Consider the following 18,894-nt stretch of genomic DNA (forward strand, 5'->3'; position numbering starts at 1 on the left):
GCTACAGTCATTTAAACACAAGAGGAGATCAAAACTTTTAAGAAATAAACAAATAAACAATAAATGAATAAAAAATAAACAAACAAATAAAAAAACAAACAAACAAAAAACACTGGAAAGCCAGTCATTTATTTTGAGTTGTGAGGCTTTTTAGTTCACAAGCAGCAAGAGTTGCTCTTAGAACAGTCATTACAAATTGTCTTCTACAGCCAACAGTCATTGCTTATGGCCATAGCACTCTTAGGAATCCCGAGCTTGTGCGCTTAGTTAATACTTGGAATGGAGACTGCCAGGGAACACTAGGCGCTGTAAGCCATTGAGCTTAAGGCTCCGATTGTGAAGATTGTAGCTACAGTCATTTAAACACAAGAGGAGATCAAAACTTTTAAAAAATAAACAAATAAACAATAAATGAATAAAAAATAAACAAACAAATAAAAAAACAAATAAACAAAAAACACTGGAAAGCCAGTCATTTATTTTGAGTTTTGAGGCTTTTTAGTTTACAAGCAGCTCTGTAACAAGAGTTACTCTTAGAACAGGCATTACAAATAGTCTTCTACAGCCAACAGTCATTGCTTATGGCCATAGCACTCTTAGGAATCCCGAGCTTGTGCGCTTAGTTAATACTTGGAATGGAGACTGCCAGGGAACACTAGGCGCTGTAAGCCATTGAGCTTAAGGCTCCGATTGTGAAGATTGTAGCTACAGTCATTTAAACACAAGAGGAGATCAAAACTTTTAAGAAATAAACAAATAAACAATAAATGAATAAAAAATAAACAAACAAATAAAAAAACAAACAAACAAAAAACACTGGAAAGCCAGTCATTTATTTTGAGTTGTGAGGCTTTTTAGTTCACAAGCAGCAAGAGTTGCTCTTAGAACAGTCATTACAAATTGTCTTCTACAGCCAACAGTCATTGCTTATGGCCATAGCACTCTTAGGAATCCCGAGCTTGTGCGCTTAGTTAATACTTGGAATGGAGACTGCCAGGGAACACTAGGCGCTGTAAGCCATTGAGCTTAAGGCTCCGATTGTGAAGATTGTAGCTACAGTCATTTAAACACAAGAGGAGATCAAAACTTTTAAGAAATAAACAAATAAACAATAAATGAATAAAAAATAAACAAACAAATAAAAAAACAAACAAACAAAAAACACTGGAAAGCCAGTCATTTATTTTGAGTTGTGAGGCTTTTTAGTTCACAAGCAGCAAGAGTTGCTCTTAGAACAGTCATTACAAATTGTCTTCTACAGCCAACAGTCATTGCTTATGGCCATAGCACTCTTAGGAATCCCGAGCTTGTGCGCTTAGTTAATACTTGGAATGGAGACTGCCAGGGAACACTAGGCGCTGTAAGCCATTGAGCTTAAGGCTCCGATTGTGAAGATTGTAGCTACAGTCATTTAAACACAAGAGGAGATCAAAACTTTTAAAAAATAAACAAATAAACAATAAATGAATAAAAAATAAACAAACAAATAAAAAAACAAATAAACAAAAAACACTGGAAAGCCAGTCATTTATTTTGAGTTTTGAGGCTTTTTAGTTTACAAGCAGCTCTGTAACAAGAGTTACTCTTAGAACAGGCATTACAAATAGTCTTCTACAGCCAACAGTCATTGCTTATGGCCATAGCACTCTTAGGAATCCCGAGCTTGTGCGCTTAGTTAATACTTGGAATGGAGACTGCCAGGGAACACTAGGCGCTGTAAGCCATTGAGCTTAAGGCTCCGATTGTGAAGATTGTAGCTACAGTCATTTAAACACAAGAGGAGATCAAAACTTTTAAGAAATAAACAAATAAACAATAAATGAATAAAAAATAAACAAACAAATAAAAAAACAAACAAACAAAAAACACTGGAAAGCCAGTCATTTATTTTGAGTTGTGAGGCTTTTTAGTTCACAAGCAGCAAGAGTTGCTCTTAGAACAGTCATTACAAATTGTCTTCTACAGCCAACAGTCATTGCTTATGGCCATAGCACTCTTAGGAATCCCGAGCTTGTGCGCTTAGTTAATACTTGGAATGGAGACTGCCAGGGAACACTAGGCGCTGTAAGCCATTGAGCTTAAGGCTCCGATTGTGAAGATTGTAGCTACAGTCATTTAAACACAAGAGGAGATCAAAACTTTTAAAAAATAAACAAATAAACAATAAATGAATAAAAAATAAACAAACAAATAAAAAAACAAATAAACAAAAAACACTGGAAAGCCAGTCATTTATTTTGAGTTTTGAGGCTTTTTAGTTTACAAGCAGCTCTGTAACAAGAGTTACTCTTAGAACAGGCATTACAAATAGTCTTCTACAGCCAACAGTCATTGCTTATGGCCATAGCACTCTTAGGAATCCCGAGCTTGTGCGCTTAGTTAATACTTGGAATGGAGACTGCCAGGGAACACTAGGCGCTGTAAGCCATTGAGCTTAAGGCTCCGATTGTGAAGATTGTAGCTACAGTCATTTAAACACAAGAGGAGATCAAAACTTTTAAGAAATAAACAAATAAACAATAAATGAATAAAAAATAAACAAACAAATAAAAAAACAAACAAACAAAAAACACTGGAAAGCCAGTCATTTATTTTGAGTTGTGAGGCTTTTTAGTTCACAAGCAGCAAGAGTTGCTCTTAGAACAGTCATTACAAATTGTCTTCTACAGCCAACAGTCATTGCTTATGGCCATAGCACTCTTAGGAATCCTGAGCTTGTGCGCTTAGTTAATACTTGGAATGGAGACTGCCAGGGAACACTAGGCGCTGTAAGCCATTGAGCTTAAGGCTCCGATTGTGAAGATTGTAGCTACAGTCATTTAAACACAAGAGGAGATCAAAACTTAAAAAAAAATAAACAAATAAACAATAAATGAATAAAAATAAACAAACAAATAAAAAAACAAACAAACAAAAAACACTGGAAAGCCAGTCATTTATTTTGAGTTGTGAGGCTTTTTAGTTCACAAGCAGCAAGAGTTGCTCTTAGAACAGTCATTACAAATTGTCTTCTACAGCCAACAGTCATTGCTTATGGCCATAGCACTCTTAGGAATCCCGAGCTTGTGCGCTTAGTTAATACTTGGAATGGAGACTGCCAGGGAACACTAGGCGCTGTAAGCCATTGAGCTTAAGGCTCCGATTGTGAAGATTGGAGCTACAGTCATTTAAACACAAGAGGAGATCAAAACTTTAAAAAAATAAACAAATAAACAATAAATGAATAAAAAATAAACAAACAAATAAAAAAACAAATAAACAAAAAACACTGGAAAGCCAGTCATTTATTTTGAGTGTTGAGGCTTTTTAGTTTACAAGCAGCTCTGTAACAAGAGTTACTCTTAGAACAGGCATTACAAATAGTCTTCTACAGCCAACAGTCATTGCTTATGGCCGTAGCACTCTTAGGAATCCCGAGCTTGTGCGCTTAGTTAATACTTGGAATTGAGACTGCCAGGGAACACTAGGCGCTGTAAGCTTTTTAGCTTAAGGCTCCGATTGTGAAGATTGTAGCTACAGTCATTTAAACACAAGAGGAGATCAAAACTTTTAAGAAATAAACAAATAAACAATAAATGAATAAAAAATAAACAAACAAATAAAAAAACAAACAAACAAAAAACACTGGAAAGCCAGTCATTTATTTTGAGTTGTGAGGCTTTTTAGTTCACAAGCAGCAAGAGTTGCTCTTAGAACAGTCATTACAAATTGTCTTCTACAGCCAACAGTCATTGCTTATGGCCATAGCACTCTTAGGAATCCCGAGCTTGTGCGCTTAGTTAATACTTGGAATGGAGACTGCCAGGGAACACTAGGCGCTGTAAGCCATTGAGCTTAAGGCTCCGATTGTGAAGATTGGAGCTACAGTCATTTAAACACAAGAGGAGATCAAAACTTTTAAAAAATAAACAAATAAACAATAAATGAATTAAAAATAAACAAACAAGTAAAAAAACAAATAAACAAAAAACACTGGAAAGCCAGTCATTTATTTTGAGTTTTGAGGCTTTTTAGTTTACAAGCAGCTCTGTAACAAGAGTTACTCTTAGAACAGGCATTACAAATAGTCTTCTACAGCCAACAGTCATTGCTTATGGCCGTAGCACTCTTAGGAATCCCGAGCTTGTGCGCTTAGTTAATACTTGGAATTGAGACTGCCAGGGAACACTAGGCGCTGTAAGCTTTTTAGCTTAAGGCTCCGATTGTGAAGATTGTAGCTACAGTCATTTAAACACAAGAGGAGATCAAAACTTTTAAGAAATAAACAAATAAACAATAAATGAATAAAAAATAAACAAACAAATAAAAAAACAAACAAACAAAAAACACTGGAAAGCCAGTCATTTATTTTGAGTTGTGAGGCTTTTTAGTTCACAAGCAGCAAGAGTTGCTCTTAGAACAGTCATTACAAATTGTCTTCTACAGCCAACAGTCATTGCTTATGGCCATAGCACTCTTAGGAATCCCGAGCTTGTGCGCTTAGTTAATACTTGGAATGGAGACTGCCAGGGAACACTAGGCGCTGTAAGCTTTTTAGCTTAAGGCTCCGATTGTGAAGATTGTAGCTACAGTCATTTAAACACAAGAGGAGATCAAAACTTTTAAAAAATAAACAAATAAACAATAAATGAATAAAAAATAAACAAACAAATAAAAAAACAAACAAAAAAAAAAACACTGGACAGCCAGTCATTTATTTTGAGTTGTGAGGCTTTTTAGTTCACAAGCAGCAAGAGTTGCTCTTAGAACAGTCATTACAAATTGTCCTCTACAGCCAACAGTCATTGCTTATGGCCATAGCACTCTTAGGAATCCCGAGCTTGTGCGCTTAGTTAATACTTGGAATGGAGACTGCCAGGGAACACTAGGCGCTGTAAGCCATTGAGCTTAAGGCTCCGATTGTGAAGATTGTAGCTACAGTCATTTAAACACAAGAGGAGATCAAAACTTTTAAAAAATAAACAAATAAACAATAAATGAATAAAAAATAAACAAACAAATAAAAAAACAAATAAACAAAAAACACTGGAAAGCCAGTCATTTATTTTGAGTTTTGAGGCTTTGTAGTTTACAAGCAGCTCTGTAACAAGAGTTACTCTTAGAACAGGCATTACAAATAGTCTTCTACAGCCAACAGTCATTGCTTATGGCCATAGCACTCTTAGGAATCCCGAGCTTGTGCGCTTAGTTAATACTTGGAATGGAGACTGCCAGGGAACACTAGGCGCTGTAAGCCATTGAGCTTAAGGCTCCGATTGTGAAGATTGTAGCTACAGTCATTTAAACACAAGAGGAGATCAAAACTTTTAAGAAATAAACAAATAAACAATAAATGAATAAAAAATAAACAAACAAATAAAAAAACAAACAAACAAAAAACACTGGAAAGCCAGTCATTTATTTTGAGTTGTGAGGCTTTTTAGTTCACAAGCAGCAAGAGTTGCTCTTAGAACAGTCATTACAAATTGTCTTCTACAGCCAACAGTCATTGCTTATGGCCATAGCACTCTTAGGAATCCCGAGCTTGTGCGCTTAGTTAATACTTGGAATGGAGACTGCCAGGGAACACTAGGCGCTGTAAGCCATTGAGCTTAAGGCTCCGATTGTGAAGATTGTAGCTACAGTCATTTAAACACAAGAGGAGATCAAAACTTTTAAAAAATAAACAAATAAACAATAAATGAATAAAAAATAAACAAACAAATAAAAAAACAAATAAACAAAAAACACTGGAAAGCCAGTCATTTATTTTGAGTGTTGAGGCTTTTTAGTTTACAAGCAGCTCTGTAACAAGAGTTACTCTTAGAACAGGCATTACAAATAGTCTTCTACAGCCAACAGTCATTGCTTATGGCCGTAGCACTCTTAGGAATCCCGAGCTTGTGCGCTTAGTTAATACTTGGAATTGAGACTGCCAGGGAACACTAGGCGCTGTAAGCTTTTTAGCTTAAGGCTCCGATTGTGAAGATTGTAGCTACAGTCATTTAAACACAAGAGGAGATCAAAACTTTTAAAAAATAAACAAATAAACAATAAATGAATAAAAAATAAACAAACAAATAAAAAAACAAACAAAAAAAAAACACTGGAAAGCCAGTCATTTATTTTGAGTTGTGAGGCTTTTTAGTTCACAAGCAGCAAGAGTTGCTCTTAGAACAGTCATTACAAATTGTCCTCTACAGCCAACAGTCATTGCTTATGGCCATAGCACTCTTAGGAATCCCGAGCTTGTGCGCTTAGTTAATACTTGGAATGGAGACTGCCAGGGAACACTAGGCGCTGTAAGCCATTGAGCTTAAGGCTCCGATTGTGAAGATTGTAGCTACAGTCATTTAAACACAAGAGGAGATCAAAACTTTTAAAAAATAAACAAATAAACAATAAATGAATAAAAAATAAACAAACAAATAAAAAAACAAATAAACAAAAAACACTGGAAAGCCAGTCATTTATTTTGAGTTTTGAGGCTTTTTAGTTTACAAGCAGCTCTGTAACAAGAGTTACTCTTAGAACAGGCATTACAAATAGTCTTCTACAGCCAACAGTCATTGCTTATGGCCATAGCACTCTTAGGAATCCCGAGCTTGTGCGCTTAGTTAATACTTGGAATGGAGACTGCCAGGGAACACTAGGCGCTGTAAGCCATTGAGCTTAAGGCTCCGATTGTGAAGATTGGAGCTACAGTCATTTAAACACAAGAGGAGATCAAAACTTTTAAGAAATAAACAAATAAACAATAAATGAATAAAAAATAAACAAACAAATAAAAAAACAAACAAACAAAAAACACTGGAAAGCCAGTCATTTATTTTGAGTGTTGAGGCTTTTTAGTTTACAAGCAGCTCTGTAACAAGAGTTACTCTTAGAACAGGCATTACAAATAGTCTTCTACAGCCAACAGTCATTGCTTATGGCCATAGCACTCTTAGGAATCCCGAGCTTGTGCGCTTAGTTAATACTTGGAATGGAGACTGCCAGGGAACACTAGGCGCTGTAAGCCATTGAGCTTAAGGCTCCGATTGTGAAGATTGTAGCTACAGTCATTTAAACACAAGAGGAGATCAAAACTTTTAAGAAATAAACAAATAAACAATAAATGAATAAAAAATAAACAAACAAATAAAAAAACAAACAAACAAAAAACACTGGAAAGCCAGTCATTTATTTTGAGTTGTGAGGCTTTTTAGTTCACAAGCAGCAAGAGTTGCTCTTAGAACAGTCATTACAAATTGTCTTCTACAGCCAACAGTCATTGCTTATGGCCATAGCACTCTTAGGAATCCCGAGCTTGTGCGCTTAGTTAATACTTGGAATGGAGACTGCCAGGGAACACTAGGCGCTGTAAGCCATTGAGCTTAAGGCTCCGATTGTGAAGATTGTAGCTACAGTCATTTAAACACAAGAGGAGATCAAAACTTAAAAAAAAATAAACAAATAAACAATAAATGAATAAAAATAAACAAACAAATAAAAAAACAAACAAACAAAAAACACTGGAAAGCCAGTCATTTATTTTGAGTTGTGAGGCTTTTTAGTTCACAAGCAGCAAGAGTTGCTCTTAGAACAGTCATTACAAATTGTCTTCTACAGCCAACAGTCATTGCTTATGGCCATAGCACTCTTAGGAATCCCGAGCTTGTGCGCTTAGTTAATACTTGGAATGGAGACTGCCAGGGAACACTAGGCGCTGTAAGCCATTGAGCTTAAGGCTCCGATTGTGAAGATTGGAGCTACAGTCATTTAAACACAAGAGGAGATCAAAACTTTAAAAAAATAAACAAATAAACAATAAATGAATAAAAAATAAACAAACAAATAAAAAAACAAATAAACAAAAAACACTGGAAAGCCAGTCATTTATTTTGAGTGTTGAGGCTTTTTAGTTTACAAGCAGCTCTGTAACAAGAGTTACTCTTAGAACAGGCATTACAAATAGTCTTCTACAGCCAACAGTCATTGCTTATGGCCGTAGCACTCTTAGGAATCCCGAGCTTGTGCGCTTAGTTAATACTTGGAATTGAGACTGCCAGGGAACACTAGGCGCTGTAAGCTTTTTAGCTTAAGGCTCCGATTGTGAAGATTGTAGCTACAGTCATTTAAACACAAGAGGAGATCAAAACTTTTAAGAAATAAACAAATAAACAATAAATGAATAAAAAATAAACAAACAAATAAAAAAACAAACAAACAAAAAACACTGGAAAGCCAGTCATTTATTTTGAGTTGTGAGGCTTTTTAGTTCACAAGCAGCAAGAGTTGCTCTTAGAACAGTCATTACAAATTGTCTTCTACAGCCAACAGTCATTGCTTATGGCCATAGCACTCTTAGGAATCCCGAGCTTGTGCGCTTAGTTAATACTTGGAATGGAGACTGCCAGGGAACACTAGGCGCTGTAAGCCATTGAGCTTAAGGCTCCGATTGTGAAGATTGGAGCTACAGTCATTTAAACACAAGAGGAGATCAAAACTTTTAAAAAATAAACAAATAAACAATAAATGAATTAAAAATAAACAAACAAGTAAAAAAACAAATAAACAAAAAACACTGGAAAGCCAGTCATTTATTTTGAGTTTTGAGGCTTTTTAGTTTACAAGCAGCTCTGTAACAAGAGTTACTCTTAGAACAGGCATTACAAATAGTCTTCTACAGCCAACAGTCATTGCTTATGGCCGTAGCACTCTTAGGAATCCCGAGCTTGTGCGCTTAGTTAATACTTGGAATTGAGACTGCCAGGGAACACTAGGCGCTGTAAGCTTTTTAGCTTAAGGCTCCGATTGTGAAGATTGTAGCTACAGTCATTTAAACACAAGAGGAGATCAAAACTTTTAAGAAATAAACAAATAAACAATAAATGAATAAAAAATAAACAAACAAATAAAAAAACAAACAAACAAAAAACACTGGAAAGCCAGTCATTTATTTTGAGTTGTGAGGCTTTTTAGTTCACAAGCAGCAAGAGTTGCTCTTAGAACAGTCATTACAAATTGTCTTCTACAGCCAACAGTCATTGCTTATGGCCATAGCACTCTTAGGAATCCCGAGCTTGTGCGCTTAGTTAATACTTGGAATGGAGACTGCCAGGGAACACTAGGCGCTGTAAGCTTTTTAGCTTAAGGCTCCGATTGTGAAGATTGTAGCTACAGTCATTTAAACACAAGAGGAGATCAAAACTTTTAAAAAATAAACAAATAAACAATAAATGAATAAAAAATAAACAAACAAATAAAAAAACAAACAAAAAAAAAAACACTGGACAGCCAGTCATTTATTTTGAGTTGTGAGGCTTTTTAGTTCACAAGCAGCAAGAGTTGCTCTTAGAACAGTCATTACAAATTGTCCTCTACAGCCAACAGTCATTGCTTATGGCCATAGCACTCTTAGGAATCCCGAGCTTGTGCGCTTAGTTAATACTTGGAATGGAGACTGCCAGGGAACACTAGGCGCTGTAAGCCATTGAGCTTAAGGCTCCGATTGTGAAGATTGTAGCTACAGTCATTTAAACACAAGAGGAGATCAAAACTTTTAAAAAATAAACAAATAAACAATAAATGAATAAAAAATAAACAAACAAATAAAAAAACAAATAAACAAAAAACACTGGAAAGCCAGTCATTTATTTTGAGTTTTGAGGCTTTGTAGTTTACAAGCAGCTCTGTAACAAGAGTTACTCTTAGAACAGGCATTACAAATAGTCTTCTACAGCCAACAGTCATTGCTTATGGCCATAGCACTCTTAGGAATCCCGAGCTTGTGCGCTTAGTTAATACTTGGAATGGAGACTGCCAGGGAACACTAGGCGCTGTAAGCCATTGAGCTTAAGGCTCCGATTGTGAAGATTGTAGCTACAGTCATTTAAACACAAGAGGAGATCAAAACTTTTAAGAAATAAACAAATAAACAATAAATGAATAAAAAATAAACAAACAAATAAAAAAACAAACAAACAAAAAACACTGGAAAGCCAGTCATTTATTTTGAGTTGTGAGGCTTTTTAGTTCACAAGCAGCAAGAGTTGCTCTTAGAACAGTCATTACAAATTGTCTTCTACAGCCAACAGTCATTGCTTATGGCCATAGCACTCTTAGGAATCCCGAGCTTGTGCGCTTAGTTAATACTTGGAATGGAGACTGCCAGGGAACACTAGGCGCTGTAAGCCATTGAGCTTAAGGCTCCGATTGTGAAGATTGGAGCTACAGTCATTTAAACACAAGAGGAGATCAAAACTTTAAAAAAATAAACAAATAAACAATAAATGAATAAAAAATAAACAAACAAATAAAAAAACAAATAAACAAAAAACACTGGAAAGCCAGTCATTTATTTTGAGTGTTGAGGCTTTTTAGTTTACAAGCAGCTCTGTAACAAGAGTTACTCTTAGAACAGGCATTACAAATAGTCTTCTACAGCCAACAGTCATTGCTTATGGCCGTAGCACTCTTAGGAATCCCGAGCTTGTGCGCTTAGTTAATACTTGGAATTGAGACTGCCAGGGAACACTAGGCGCTGTAAGCTTTTTAGCTTAAGGCTCCGATTGTGAAGATTGTAGCTACAGTCATTTAAACACAAGAGGAGATCAAAACTTTTAAGAAATAAACAAATAAACAATAAATGAATAAAAAATAAACAAACAAATAAAAAAACAAACAAACAAAAAACACTGGAAAGCCAGTCATTTATTTTGAGTTGTGAGGCTTTTTAGTTCACAAGCAGCAAGAGTTGCTCTTAGAACAGTCATTACAAATTGTCTTCTACAGCCAACAGTCATTGCTTATGGCCATAGCACTCTTAGGAATCCCGAGCTTGTGCGCTTAGTTAATACTTGGAATGGAGACTGCCAGGGAACACTAGGCGCTGTAAGCCATTGAGCTTAAGGCTCCGATTGTGAAGATTGGAGCTACAGTCATTTAAACACAAGAGGAGATCAAAACTTTTAAAAAATAAACAAATAAACAATAAATGAATTAAAAATAAACAAACAAGTAAAAAAACAAATAAACAAAAAACACTGGAAAGCCAGTCATTTATTTTGAGTTTTGAGGCTTTTTAGTTTACAAGCAGCTCTGTAACAAGAGTTACTCTTAGAACAGGCATTACAAATAGTCTTCTACAGCCAACAGTCATTGCTTATGGCCGTAGCACTCTTAGGAATCCCGAGCTTGTGCGCTTAGTTAATACTTGGAATTGAGACTGCCAGGGAACACTAGGCGCTGTAAGCTTTTTAGCTTAAGGCTCCGATTGTGAAGATTGTAGCTACAGTCATTTAAACACAAGAGGAGATCAAAACTTTTAAGAAATAAACAAATAAACAATAAATGAATAAAAAATAAACAAACAAATAAAAAAACAAACAAACAAAAAACACTGGAAAGCCAGTCATTTATTTTGAGTTGTGAGGCTTTTTAGTTCACAAGCAGCAAGAGTTGCTCTTAGAACAGTCATTACAAATTGTCTTCTACAGCCAACAGTCATTGCTTATGGCCATAGCACTCTTAGGAATCCCGAGCTTGTGCGCTTAGTTAATACTTGGAATGGAGACTGCCAGGGAACACTAGGCGCTGTAAGCTTTTTAGCTTAAGGCTCCGATTGTGAAGATTGTAGCTACAGTCATTTAAACACAAGAGGAGATCAAAACTTTTAAAAAATAAACAAATAAACAATAAATGAATAAAAAATAAACAAACAAATAAAAAAACAAACAAAAAAAAAAACACTGGACAGCCAGTCATTTATTTTGAGTTGTGAGGCTTTTTAGTTCACAAGCAGCAAGAGTTGCTCTTAGAACAGTCATTACAAATTGTCCTCTACAGCCAACAGTCATTGCTTATGGCCATAGCACTCTTAGGAATCCCGAGCTTGTGCGCTTAGTTAATACTTGGAATGGAGACTGCCAGGGAACACTAGGCGCTGTAAGCCATTGAGCTTAAGGCTCCGATTGTGAAGATTGTAGCTACAGTCATTTAAACACAAGAGGAGATCAAAACTTTTAAAAAATAAACAAATAAACAATAAATGAATAAAAAATAAACAAACAAATAAAAAAACAAATAAACAAAAAACACTGGAAAGCCAGTCATTTATTTTGAGTTTTGAGGCTTTGTAGTTTACAAGCAGCTCTGTAACAAGAGTTACTCTTAGAACAGGCATTACAAATAGTCTTCTACAGCCAACAGTCATTGCTTATGGCCATAGCACTCTTAGGAATCCCGAGCTTGTGCGCTTAGTTAATACTTGGAATGGAGACTGCCAGGGAACACTAGGCGCTGTAAGCCATTGAGCTTAAGGCTCCGATTGTGAAGATTGTAGCTACAGTCATTTAAACACAAGAGGAGATCAAAACTTTTAAGAAATAAACAAATAAACAATAAATGAATAAAAAATAAACAAACAAATAAAAAAACAAACAAACAAAAAACACTGGAAAGCCAGTCATTTATTTTGAGTTGTGAGGCTTTTTAGTTCACAAGCAGCAAGAGTTGCTCTTAGAACAGTCATTACAAATTGTCTTCTACAGCCAACAGTCATTGCTTATGGCCATAGCACTCTTAGGAATCCCGAGCTTGTGCGCTTAGTTAATACTTGGAATGGAGACTGCCAGGGAACACTAGGCGCTGTAAGCCATTGAGCTTAAGGCTCCGATTGTGAAGATTGTAGCTACAGTCATTTAAACACAAGAGGAGATCAAAACTTTTAAAAAATAAACAAATAAACAATAAATGAATAAAAAATAAACAAACAAATAAAAAAACAAATAAACAAAAAACACTGGAAAGCCAGTCATTTATTTTGAGTGTTGAGGCTTTTTAGTTTACAAGCAGCTCTGTAACAAGAGTTACTCTTAGAACAGGCATTACAAATAGTCTTCTACAGCCAACAGTCATTGCTTATGGCCGTAGCACTCTTAGGAATCCCGAGCTTGTGCGCTTAGTTAATACTTGGAATTGAGACTGCCAGGGAACACTAGGCGCTGTAAGCTTTTTAGCTTAAGGCTCCGATTGTGAAGATTGTAGCTACAGTCATTTAAACACAAGAGGAGATCAAAACTTTTAAAAAATAAACAAATAAACAATAAATGAATAAAAAATAAACAAACAAATAAAAAAACAAACAAAAAAAAAACACTGGAAAGCCAGTCATTTATTTTGAGTTGTGAGGCTTTTTAGTTCACAAGCAGCAAGAGTTGCTCTTAGAACAGTCATTACAAATTGTCCTCTACAGCCAACAGTCATTGCTTATGGCCATAGCACTCTTAGGAATCCCGAGCTTGTGCGCTTAGTTAATACTTGGAATGGAGACTGCCAGGGAACACTAGGCGCTGTAAGCCATTGAGCTTAAGGCTCCGATTGTGAAGATTGTAGCTACAGTCATTTAAACACAAGAGGAGATCAAAACTTTTAAAAAATAAACAAATAAACAATAAATGAATAAAAAATAAACAAACAAATAAAAAAACAAATAAACAAAAAACACTGGAAAGCCAGTCATTTATTTTGAGTTTTGAGGCTTTTTAGTTTACAAGCAGCTCTGTAACAAGAGTTACTCTTAGAACAGGCATTACAAATAGTCTTCTACAGCCAACAGTCATTGCTTATGGCCATAGCACTCTTAGGAATCCCGAGCTTGTGCGCTTAGTTAATACTTGGAATGGAGACTGCCAGGGAACACTAGGCGCTGTAAGCCATTGAGCTTAAGGCTCCGATTGTGAAGATTGGAGCTACAGTCATTTAAACACAAGAGGAGATCAAAACTTTTAAGAAATAAACAAATAAACAATAAATGAATAAAAAATAAACAAACAAATAAAAAAACAAACAAACAAAAAACACTGGAAAGCCAGTCATTTATTTTGAGTTGTGAGGCTTTTTAGTTCACAAGCAGCAAGAGTTGCTCTTAGAACAGTCATTACAAATTGTCTTCTACAGCCAACAGTCATTGCTTATGGCCATAGCACTCTTAGGAATCCCGAGCTTGTGCGCTTAGTTAATACTTGGAATGGAGACTGCCAGGGAACACTAGGCGCTGTAAGCCATTGAGCTTAAGGCTCCGATTGTGAAGATTGGAGCTACAGTCATTTAAACACAAGAGGAGATCAAAACTTTAAAAAAATAAACAAATAAACAATAAATGAATTAAAAATAAACAAACAAATAAAAAAACAAATAAACAAAAAACACTGGAAAGCCAGTCATTTATTTTGAGTGTTGAGGCTTTTTAGTTTACAAGCAGCTCTGTAACAAGAGTTACTCTTAGAACAGGCATTACAAATAGTCTTCTACAGCCAACAGTCATTGCTTATGGCCGTAGCACTCTTAGGAATCCCGAGCTTGTGCGCTTAGTTAATACTTGGAATTGAGACTGCCAGGGAACACTAGGCGCTGTAAGCTTTTTAGCTTAAGGCTCCGATTGTGAAGATTGTAGCTACAGTCATTTAAACACAAGAGGAGATCAAAACTTTTAAGAAATAAACAAATAAACAATAAATGAATAAAAAATAAACAAACAAATAAAAAAACAAACAAACAAAAAACACTGGAAAGCCAGTCATTTATTTTGAGTTGTGAGGCTTTTTAGTTCACAAGCAGCAAGAGTTGCTCTTAGAACAGTCATTACAAATTGTCTTCTACAGCCAACAGTCATTGCTTATGGCCATAGCACTCTTAGGAATCCCGAGCTTGTGCGCTTAGTTAATACTTGGAATGGAGACTGCCAGGGAACACTAGGCGCTGTAAGCCATTGAGCTTAAGGCTCCGATTGTGAAGATTGGAGCTACAGTCATTTAAACACAAGAGGAGATCAAAACTTTTAAAAAAAAAACAAATAAACAATAAATGAATTAAAAATAAACAAACAAGTAAAAAAACAAATAAACAAAAAACACTGGAAAGCCAGTCATTTATTTTGAGTTTTGAGGCTTTTTAGTTTACAAGCAGCTCTGTAACAAGAGTTACTCTTAGAACAGGCATTACAAATAGTCTTCTACAGCCAACAGTCATTGCTTATGGCCGTAGCACTCTTAGGAATCCCGAGCTTGTGCGCTTAGTTAATACTTGGAATTGAGACTGCCAGGGAACACTAGGCGCTGTAAGCTTTTTAGCTTAAGGCTCCGATTGTGAAGATTGTAGCTACAGTCATTTAAACACAAGAGGAGATCAAAACTTTTAAGAAATAAACAAATAAACAATAAATGAATAAAAAATAAACAAACAAATAAAAAAACAAACAAACAAAAAACACTGGAAAGCCAGTCATTTATTTTGAGTTGTGAGGCTTTTTAGTTCACAAGCAGCAAGAGTTGCTCTTAGAACAGTCATTACAAATTGTCTTCTACAGCCAACAGTCATTGCTTATGGCCATAGCACTCTTAGGAATCCCGAGCTTGTGCGCTTAGTTAATACTTGGAATGGAGACTGCCAGGGAACACTAGGCGCTGTAAGCCATTGAGCTTAAGGCTCCGATTGTGAAGATTGTAGCTACAGTCATTTAAACACAAGAGGAGATCAAAACTTAAAAAAAAATAAACAAATAAACAATAAATGAATAGAAATAAACAAACAAATAAAAAAACAAATAAGCAAAAAACACTGGAAAGCCAGTCATTTATTTTGAGTTTTGAGGCTTTTTAGTTTACAAGCAGCTCTGTAACAAGAGTTACTCTTAGAACAGGCATTACAAATAGTCTTCTACAGCCAACAGTCATTGCTTATGGCCGTAGCACTCTTAGGAATCCCGAGCTTGTGCGCTTAGTTAATACTTGGAATTGAGACTGCCAGGGAACACTAGGCGCTGTAAGCTTTTTAGCTTAAGGCTCCGATTGTGAAGATTGTAGCTACAGTCATTTAAACACAAGAGGAGATCAAAACTTTTAAAAAATAAACAAATAAACAATAAATGAATAAAAAATAAACAAACAAATAAAAAAACAAACAAAAAAAAAACACTGGAAAGCCAGTCATTTATTTTGAGTTGTGAGGCTTTTTAGTTCACAAGCAGCAAGAGTTGCTCTTAGAACAGTCATTACAAATTGTCCTCTACAGCCAACAGTCATTGCTTATGGCCATAGCACTCTTAGGAATCCCGAGCTTGTGCGCTTAGTTAATACTTGGAATGGAGACTGCCAGGGAACACTAGGCGCTGTAAGCCATTGAGCTTAAGGCTCCGATTGTGAAGATTGTAGCTACAGTCATTTAAACACAAGAGGAGATCAAAACTTTTAAAAAATAAACAAATAAACAATAAATGAATAAAAAATAAACAAACAAATAAAAAAACAAATAAACAAAAAACACTGGAAAGCCAGTCATTTATTTTGAGTTTTGAGGCTTTTTAGTTTACAAGCAGCTCTGTAACAAGAGTTACTCTTAGAACAGGCATTACAAATAGTCTTCTACAGCCAACAGTCATTGCTTATGGCCATAGCACTCTTAGGAATCCCGAGCTTGTGCGCTTAGTTAATACTTGGAATGGAGACTGCCAGGGAACACTAGGCGCTGTAAGCCATTGAGCTTAAGGCTCCGATTGTGAAGATTGTAGCTACAGTCATTTAAACACAAGAGGAGATCAAAACTTTTAAGAAATAAACAAATAAACAATAAATGAATAAAAAATAAACAAACAAATAAAAAAACAAACAAACAAAAAACACTGGAAAGCCAGTCATTTATTTTGAGTTGTGAGGCTTTTTAGTTCACAAGCAGCAAGAGTTGCTCTTAGAACAGTCATTACAAATTGTCTTCTACAGCCAACAGTCATTGCTTATGGCCATAGCACTCTTAGGAATCCCGAGCTTGTGCGCTTAGTTAATACTTGGAATGGAGACTGCCAGGGAACACTAGGCGCTGTAAGCCATTGAGCTTAAGGCTCCGATTGTGAAGATTGGAGCTACAGTCATTTAAACACAAGAGGAGATCAAAACTTAAAAAAAATAAACAAATAAACAATAAATGAATAAAAAATAAACAAACAAATAAAAAAACAAATAAACAAAAAACACTGGAAAGCCAGTCATTTATTTTGAGTTTTGAGGCTTTTTAGTTTACAAGCAGCTCTGTAACAAGAGTTACTCTTAGAACAGGCATTACAAATAGTCTTCTACAGCCAACAGTCATTGCTTATGGCCGTAGCACTCTTAGGAATCACGAGCTTGTGCGCTTAGTTAATACTTGGAATTGAGACTGCCAGGGAACACTAGGCGCTGTAAGCTTTTTAGCTTAAGGCTCCGATTGTGAAGATTGTAGCTACAGTCATTTAAACACAAGAGGAGATCAAAACTTTTAAGAAATAAACAAATAAACAATAAATGAATAAAAAATAAACAAACAAATAAAAAAACAAACAAACAAAAAACACTGGAAAGCCAGTCATTTATTTTGAGTTGTGAGGCTTTTTAGTTCACAAGCAGCAAGAGTTGCTCTTAGAACAGTCATTACAAATTGTCTTCTACAGCCAACAGTCATTGCTTATGGCCATAGCACTCTTAGGAATCCCGAGCTTGTGCGCTTAGTTAATACTTGGAATGGAGACTGCCAGGGAACACTAGGCGCTGTAAGCCATTGAGCTTAAGGCTCCGATTGTGAAGATTGGAGCTACAGTCATTTAAACACAAGAGGAGATCAAAACTTAAAAAAAATAAACAAATAAACAATAAATGAATAAAAAATAAACAAACAAATAAAAAAACAAATAAACAAAAAACACTGGAAAGCCAGTCATTTATTTTGAGTTTTGAGGCTTTTTAGTTTACAAGCAGCTCTGTAACAAGAGTTACTCTTAGAACAGGCATTACAAATAGTCTTCTACAGCCAACAGTCATTGCTTATGGCCGTAGCACTCTTAGGAATCACGAGCTTGTGCGCTTAGTTAATACTTGGAATTGAGACTGCCAGGGAACACTAGGCGCTGTAAGCTTTTTAGCTTAAGGCTCCGATTGTGAAGATTGTAGCTACAGTCATTTAAACACAAGAGGAGATCAAAACTTTTAAGAAATAAACAAATAAACAATAAATGAATAAAAAATAAACAAACAAATAAAAAAACAAACAAACAAAAAACACTGGAAAGCCAGTCATTTATTTTGAGTTGTGAGGCTTTTTAGTTCACAAGCAGCAAGAGTTGCTCTTAGAACAGTCATTACAAATTGTCTTCTACAGCCAACAGTCATTGCTTATGGCCATAGCACTCTTAGGAATCCAGAGCTTGTGCGCTTAGTTAATACTTGGAATGGAGACTGCCAGGGAACACTAGGCGCTGTAAGCCATTGAGCTTAAGGCTCCGATTGTGAAGATTGGAGCTACAGTCATTTAAACACAAGAGGAGATCAAAACTTAAAAAAAATAAACAAATAAACAATAAATGAATAAAAAATAAACAAACAAATAAAAAAACAAATAAACAAAAAACACTGGAAAGCCAGTCATTTATTTTGAGTGTTGAGGCTTTTTAGTTTACAAGCAGCTCTGTAACAAGAGTTACTCTTAGAACAGGCATTACAAATAGTCTTCTACAGCCAACAGTCATTGCTTATGGCCGTAGCACTCTTAGGAATCCCGAGCTTGTGCGCTTAGTTAATACTTGGAATTGAGACTGCCAGGGAACACTAGGCGCTGTAAGCTTTTTAGCTTAAGGCTCCGATTGTGAAGATTGTAGCTACAGTCATTTAAACACAAGAGGAGATCAAAACTTTTAAGAAATAAACAAATAAACAATAAATGAATAAAAAATAAACAAACAAATAAAAAAACAAACAAACAAAAAACACTGGAAAGCCAGTCATTTATTTTGAGTTGTGAGGCTTTTTAGTTCACAAGCAGCAAGAGTTGCTCTTAGAACAGTCATTACAAATTGTCTTCTACAGCCAACAGTCATTGCTTATGGCCATAGCACTCTTAGGAATCCCGAGC

This window comes from Hoplias malabaricus, chromosome 3 (genome assembly GCF_029633855.1).
Source record: "Hoplias malabaricus isolate fHopMal1 chromosome 3, fHopMal1.hap1, whole genome shotgun sequence".
NCBI lineage: Eukaryota > Metazoa > Chordata > Actinopteri > Characiformes > Erythrinidae > Hoplias > Hoplias malabaricus.